General features: G+C 39.3%; 1 protein-coding gene across 1 annotated transcript in view; it reads left to right on the top strand.

Moving 5' to 3' along the window:
* Positions 1-4,535: 4,535 nt before the first annotated feature.
* The window catches only part of LOC107745110 (GRAM domain-containing protein 2-like), a gene marked incomplete at its 3' end in the record, with an annotated part of 36,725 nt that continues 32,879 nt past the window's right edge, over positions 4,536-8,381 (top strand). The window contains exon 1 of the mRNA XM_016558952.1: positions 4,536-4,766. The remainder of the gene's footprint in view (positions 4,767-8,381) is intronic.

Raw genomic sequence — 8,381 nt, 5'->3', positions numbered from 1 at the left:
TTTTACCTGCTTTTGGGGCACCGTATTTTTGCCTGGTTGTGCCTCACTAATGATTCGAGAAAATAAATTTTGTTGACAATTTCGTATTCAGCAAATTCTTGATTGTATCTGTGTACGAACGCCATATTCAATGTCTCACCAGTTAGGGTATGAGAATAGGCGTACAGTCCATTAAATTGTTGATACTTCGGTGTATCTGGGTGTCAAACCCTGAAAAATACTACGCTCATATTTCGTGATAAGATCGTAAGACAATGTATAGCATAATAAACGTACCGTACGCGTATAAATCAAATGTAATATGGCGTCCACCCTAAATAAGGACCAAATGTGCTCGATTCTGTAACAATTAAGCAAACGATAGATGAAGTAGTACCCATATAAAAATGGTGTGTGAATCAAGTACCTCGTCAATCGACAGCCGTCTTGTTCGTTTCCTTCTTCACGTCCGAAAACATAATCAGCAACTTTATGTTTTTGTGGAAAAAACTAAAACCTGTGGAAAGTTATGTAGAAACCTGGCTTACGTCATAAACATTTATCATTTAAAATAGGGGAAGACGTTTTACTTCTTGAAAATCAGTTTTCGGCTTCTGAGGTACTTTTTTAGTGCCGTTTTGTTGTTCAGCTCAGCTTCGCGCCATCAGGTGACCAGCGCGGGAATGAAGAGCCGAGCGCGCTTGAGGATTCAGCAGTTGCCATGGAAACCCCGCGTGAGCGCTGGAGGAGAATCATAAACAGTGTTGCCAAGTCCGCGGTTTTCCCGCGGAATCGGGCTACTTCAACACTTGCCGCGTGACATTTAGCCACTGGAATGCGAATTTTACCAGGGGAACCCCGCTAAAAACGCGATTTTTACCGGGGGAGCCCCCTCGAAACGCCATTGTGCTTGTTTTGAGTACCAATTGGGCGGGTTTTGTTGTGAAAACCTGGAAACCCTGTTCGTAAAGAAAGACAGGACACAACATGAATGCGATGGCGTCCATTGAAAATGAGTGCTGATATTCCCCAAATCTAAAGCCACGTGTAACGTGTGTTCACTATTAAGAACTGCCAAACCGTAAAGATTGTGTGAGAGAGCTTGTGAAGCCCTCGTGATGTTTCGTCTCTTTATATGCGAGGCACGTGCGCGATTAGAATTCAAGGCTCTTGGTGCCAAACACAATGAGACCCGCTGGAGCTGCTGTGAATCTAAAACACTCTATTCTGTTTATAATGCCTTGCAAGAATATGCAACAATTTGAGAAAATTGCTTGATGATAGATGGTACAATGAATATACTGTATATGCCACCGCACTGAATGATTGCTACATTCGTATACCTTGATACAGCATTCACATTGTATTTAAAACAATACCATAGTACCACAACAGAAGTTCTTGTTGGTGTTGCTTACATATGCATATTAAGTGATGCCGTACCGACTATAAGTTGGGAAGACCGGGGTTAGTTGTCACACTTTTTATCCAGGTGAATATTTCACAAGGTGGGTTATGATTATTAATTTTTGTGTAAACCGTTTTTGAACATTTTTACCGTTATTGCACAGGAAAATATACATACATCACGGAGACGTCTGCATTTTTAGAGTGTATGCTCATCTGCAATACGTCTATGGGATGTTTCCTATCAGATGTCACATAGACGTTTAGAAGATGTCTTTAAGATGTTTATGATTTAGAATGCATGTAAAACTGACATCTTAAAGACATCTGTCAGATGTTTGGACACAGCAGATGCTTTCCAGATGAAGCGATCTTTAACAGACATCTTGCAGACGTACGTGTGCTATCTGGGGCAAGTTGTCACAATGGCAACTAGCTATTTGGATTTTCAGCTAAACAGTAAAACAATTATAACGCAAACGAAATCATAAAATGATACAAATATGTAAAAGGAAACAAATATATGACAACTAGTCTACTTCTAATTTAACTGTACGCTCTGTAAACGCTAGCGATGATTTAATGCATTCACTAACTCGTGTGTGTGTGTGTGTAATATTGTTAAATGATATTTGCCATGTGCATTTACGATATAGTGCAGTTGACCTTCATTTCCAGCTGATGTGAAAATACAGAACTAAAGCATCTGCTGTGTACAAGCATCTGACAGACGTCTTTAAGATGTCAGTTTTACATCATAAACATCCTGAAGACATCTTCTAAACGTCTATTTGACATCTGATAGGAAACATCCTATAGACGTATTGCAGATGAGCATATACGTCTTTATCCACACTTATTTTACCAAATAAATCAATCTCAACTTGCCTCCAACTGACCCAAATCAATAACAGGAATTGTATTACCAAGCTTTGGCCAACAGAGGGCTGTCTTTTACCTGCTTTTGAGGCACCGTGTTTTTGCCTAGTTGTGCCTCACTAATGATTCGAGAAAATAAATTGTGTTGACAATTTCGTATTCAGCAAATTCTTGATTGTATCTGTGTATGAACGCCATATTTAATGTCTCACCAGTTAGGGTATGAGAATAGGCGTACAGTCCATTAAATTGTTGATACTTTGGTGTATCTGGGTGTCAAACCCTGAAAAATACTACGCTCATACTTCGTGATAAGATCGTAAGACAATGTATAGCATAATAAACGTACCGTACGCGTATAAATCAAATGTAATATGGCGTCTACACTAAATAAGGACCAAATGTGCTCAATTCTGTAACAATTAAGCAAACGATAGATGAAGTAGTACCCATATAAAAATGGTGTGTGAATCAAGTACCTCGTCAATCGACAGCCGTCTTGTTTGTTTCCTTCTTCACGTCCGAAAACATAATCAGCAACTTTATGTTTGGGAAAGAAACTAAAACCTGTGGAAAGTTATGTAGAAACCTGGCTTACGTCATAAACATTTATCATTTAAAATAGGGGAAGACGTTTTACTTCTTGAAAATCAGTTTTCGGCTTCTGAGGTACTTTTTTAGTGCCGTTTTGTTGTTCAGCTCAGCTTCGCGCCATCAGGTGACCAGCGCGGGAATGAAGAGCCGAGCGCGCTTGAGGATTCAGCAGTTGCCATGGAAACCCCGCGTGAGCGCTGGAGGAGAATCATAAACAGTGTTGCCAAGTCCGCGGTTTTCCCGCGGAATCGGGCTACTTCAACACTTGCCGCGTGACATTTAGCCACTGGAATGCGAATTTTACCAGGGGAACCCCGCTAAAAACGCGATTTTTACCGGGGGAGCCCCCTCGAAACGCCATTGTGCTTGTTTTGAGTACCAATTGGGCGGGTTTTGTTGTGAAAACCTGGAAACCCTGTTCGTAAAGAAAGACAGGACACAACATGAATGCGATGGCGTCCATTGAAAATGAGTGCTGATATTCCCCAAATCTAAAGCCACGTGTAACGTGTGTTCACTATTAAGAACTGCCAAACCGTAAAGATTGTGTGAGAGAGCTTGTGAAGCCCTCGTGATGTTTCGTCTCTTTATATGCGAGGCACGTGCGCGATTAGAATTCAAGGCTCTTGGTGCCAAACACAATGAGACCCGCTGGAGCTGCTGTGAATCTAAAACACTCTATTCTGTTTATAATGCCTTGCAAGAATATGCAACAATTTGAGAAAATTGCTTGATGATAGATGGTACAATGAATATACTGTATATGCCACCGCACTGAATGATTGCTACATTCGTATACCTTGATACAGCATTCACATTGTATTTAAAACAATACCATAGTACCACAACAGAAGTTCTTGTTGGTGTTGCTTACATATGCATATTAAGTGATGCCGTACCGACTATAAGTTGGGAAGACCGGGGTTAGTTGTCACACTTTTTATCCAGGTGAATATTTCACAAGGTGGGTTATGATTATTAATTTTTGTGTAAACCGTTTTTGAACATTTTTACCGTTATTGCACAGGAAAATATACATACATCACGGAGACGTCTGCATTTTTAGAGTGTATGCTCATCTGCAATACGTCTATGGGATGTTTCCTATCAGATGTCACATAGACGTTTAGAAGATGTCTTTAAGATGTTTATGATTTAGAATGCATGTAAAACTGACATCTTAAAGACATCTGTCAGATGTTTGGACACAGCAGATGCTTTCCAGATGAAGCGATCTTTAACAGACATCTTGCAGACGTACGTGTGCTATCTGGGGCAAGTTGTCACAATGGCAACTAGCTATTTGGATTTTCAGCTAAACAGTAAAACAATTATAACGCAAACGAAATCATAAAATGATACAAATATGTAAAAGGAAACAAATATATGACAACTAGTCTACTTCTAATTTAACTGTACGCTCTGTAAACGCTAGCGATGATTTAATGCATTCACTAACTCGTGTGTGTGTGTGTGTAATATTGTTAAATGATATTTGCCATGTGCATTTACGATATAGTGCAGTTGACCTTCATTTCCAGCTGATGTGAAAATACAGAACTGAAGACAGGAAGTGCTATTTCACAAGTGGTTTGCAGGTACATCCGTCCACGTGCTTGAAGAGCGACTGCAGCAGCAGCAACTCTAGGGGCGGGGCCTGTTTGCCAAGCCACGCCCCTCTGCCTCCGCACGGCTGAGCAACAAGTCGCAGCCGGTCTGCAGAATTTCCCGTTGCACACACAGTACTGATCTGCGCTCGTGCCCTTAAAGAGCGACGTACCCTCGGGTTTGTGTGATCATATGATGTTTATACGCGGTAATCAGATGTGAATGTGCGCGAGGAACCTGATGGAGGAACACATCGGCTGTGTTTGTCATGAAATGACGGAGTGGAGTTCGGTTTGAAGGTAAGAGACCGACGCAATCATGTCCGCTTCCATTTAGTGTTACTTAATGCATTATTACTGGATACATGCATGCATTTTAGACTTGGATTCGTGAATTGTCAGGATTCTAAAGCGAATCTAAATGATGCTGTATTGGATACATGAACCTCTCTGTCTGGTTATTAGTAGTGAAACTCTGCCACGTTTGCAGTGTTTTCATCCCAAATCCACTTCAGTTCAGAACACTTTATACTTGTGACACTTTTATATCGTTATTAAACCTTTAACAATCGTTATTTAATGCTTTGCATGCGAGAGTTTCGTATACTAATAGAAAAATATATGAATCCAAGTTTTAGGAGATTTCTAATGTTATTAACCCTTTGATATGCTGGAATTATTCAATCAGAAAGACACGAATTTCTCAATGTGTGTTTACTTAAAACTCTCAGTTTTGAAATTTCTTTTATTTTTATAAAATTGTGTTTTTTGAAGTAAACCCGTTACATAAAAGTACTTTCGGCATTAAAATCCATCGAAGAATATCCTGGTTTATGTCCAAAAACCATTGTAGTACCGTGGTACATTTTGATACTTTTGTTTTTTGTATGTATACACATCTGTCCACTGCAATACAAGATAAAAATTACTTTTGTTGCCCATTTTGAATGCTGACAAAAAAATAAAAATGTGAGTCTGAATGGTTTAAATTGCTTTTGAAGATCTGCCCACTGTAAATGTCATGCATCAAAGGTTTTAAAGAAAATTATTACAAACTGTTGCTGTTTAAGTATTTATGATTATGAAATATCAGACTAGGTCTTGTTTGATTACATTAGGATATTATTTTATAATGACTGTTAAGATATTTGGTTGTTGTCGAGTTAATGCCCGTTGTATTTTCTTTCTTGGGGACGTTGACTGACGTAGAGATAATGCTAATAATACTAAAGCAGTCCCTAAAGCAATAACAACTTGTTTTATTGAGTTAAATGCGTTTCTTGTTGTGTTTGAAAGGGTTAAACGGCAGCCGGTAACTTCACGGTATTTAGAAGTGCCCACGATAACAATATCGTGCATATTCATTACCGTGATATATCGCATTACCGAATACCAGCACAAGTCTACTCGGGGGTGAGTAAAACACAGCCTAATTTTCATTTTTGGGTGAACTAACCCTTTAAGGAGAGAGGAGGGAAGTAATTTAAAGCGCTGCTGCTCTTTTGTGTTAAAGTCTGTGAGTGTGTCTTTAAGTTTTCAGCTCTCTGTGGTCATCTATAATTGTCTTTTAACCGCATTAAATAGACTCTTCTGCTTTCTGTACCCTTAGAAATACGCCAGGCCCTTTGCATTGACTGTAATGGTGTTTGTTTTGGCATAAGTTACATAACCTTGAACAGAAAAAGCAGACTGTTCGTTTTCCCCGTGACATGGACTCGGCTGAAAAGGGTTTCCAGCGGCTGTTAACAGTCATTGACCCCTGATGCTTATAGCGAGAGCTTCGACATGTAAACACAGACACCCTTGTGTATTATGGCTATATTTAGCATCTATTAAAACCTGATATTATTACATTAGACAAAAGATTAATGATGCTCAGAATATGATCTGATGTGTGGTAAAAGTGTGTGCTGTGTACACACAGCGTTTGAAGTGAAACACTCATTGTGTTGTTGCAGAGAATGTGGAGTGAGTGGTTTTGTGGTCAGCTCGGCTTCTGTTAAAAAAAAAAAAAAAACCGTAAGGCTTGGCTCCAATTGCAAAAGCAAATGTCATAAGTGTTTGTGTTGAGAAGCACATGCATGTACATAAATGCTTTTGGAAGCTTATTGAGTCTTGTTGTATGTTGAGTCAGATTCAAACCTGCATGAGTGCCACTATTGAATGTATCAGAGCATGTGCAGGAACAGCTAGTTGATCTGAGTATATCAACTTCAACAGATGACCATAGAAGAGCATGATATGTATGTTTGCATGTATGTGTGATATGCGAGCTTACATGCGTGATGTGTGTGAAATGATATGTGTGCTTAATTGCATGATATGTGTGCTTGCATGCATGTGTGATATGTTTTTACAAGCGTGATATGTATGCTTACATGCATGATATACGTGCTTGCATGTATGCATGATATGCATTCTCACCTGTGTGATCTATATGTGCATACATGTATGTTTGTGTGATATGCATGCTTGATATATTCTTATATGCATGCTTGCATGTGTTCATGATATGCATTCTTACATGCATGCTTGCACGCGTGATAGTTTCGTTGAATGGCTCCTGAGTCAGTGAAAACATTGGTTGGTTGGTTCTGAGAGCGGTTTGCAGGCACCATTGCGATTGAGTCACCGTATTTTTACCGCAGATGTGACTTACTTGCGTCACTCTGCATGCATCTGTCGCTCTTTCAGAGATGAATCCTTGCATCCTTTGCCAGACGTCTCATCAGTCTGTGTTTTGCCTCCTTCTCCTCTTAAGGCATTGTAGGTTATATATGCAAGCTTGCATTGAGTTATGAAAATAATAGTAGCTGAGTGTGATTCATGTAGACACAGGTCGAGCCGTCGCTCTCTAATGCAGAGGTGTGGAACATGTTGGGAGTGGAGATTTGCTTACATTTCATTATTTCCAATTCACGCTATGGATCTTCCCGCTTCTGTGTGGCGTGTGTTTCATGCCCAAGTGTTGCCTTCTAGGAGTTTGCATGCTTTGTCTAGTCACTGTTCAGGAGGGCTCGTATGTTTTACAAGAAAATGTCATTTTACTCTTTCAACTTACAAGTGTTACTTGTTGTTTCTATGTAATTATTTGTGAAATTTACGAGCAATTTCTGAGCGAAAACTGTTTCAAAGTACGTCCTACGCTGGTATTTTCAGTGATGGCTGATGCGTGACTTTGCATTTCTTGGCTGTATTTTAGTTTGCGTGAAGTGAAAGGAAAAGAAACTCACATTTTTGACACCGAATCCTGGGGCTTTATTTTAAGCTATTTTAACTTCCTGATAGCATTCCCAACACATCAGGAAATTAGTGAAAGCGAGTCTGTCTGTCACCACAGCGTTTTCCCTTTCAAGAACGTCTGAATTTGAATAAAACTGAAAGCGAGGTCAGGACGAGTTCAGTTATTTTCCAGCGGGTCTATACTCCAGTGAAGAGAAGCAGAAGGAACAGAAGATTCGTTCAGACGACACTGTGAACCAAACAGACCTGAGATTTGAGGAGGTTTTCTTTAGAAAGGGCCTCTTTCTTCATATACAGGATCATTTCGCGGCCTGGTTTTACAGGATCTGATTTACAGAGCAAAGCGAATGACGCAAGGGACATTACAATCTAATAGGAAACTTTGAAAAAAAGTTTCACATTTTGGCAATGTGGGTTAATTTCACAACAACATGACTGGACCACATCTCATCCCAAATGATGTTTTAAAGTAAATGAAGCTTGTTTTAAGGTCCATTAAGGTTTGTTTGCATTGTGACTCTATTTGCATGACAATTCATTACTATAATGTTTTTAGCTTCATTTTAGTGTATGTCTATACAAAATGTCTATTTTTTTTATACCAGCACAAATTAAAGGCAGTACAGCATACTTCCATATATATATATATATATATATATATATATATATATA

The sequence above is a fragment of the Sinocyclocheilus rhinocerous genome, unplaced genomic scaffold (assembly GCF_001515625.1).
Source record: "Sinocyclocheilus rhinocerous isolate Xijiao unplaced genomic scaffold, SAMN03320098_v1.1 scaffold2966, whole genome shotgun sequence".
In the NCBI taxonomy this organism is placed as follows: Eukaryota; Metazoa; Chordata; class Actinopteri; order Cypriniformes; family Cyprinidae; genus Sinocyclocheilus; species Sinocyclocheilus rhinocerous.
This window is presented reverse-complemented; position numbering and strand designations above follow the sequence as displayed.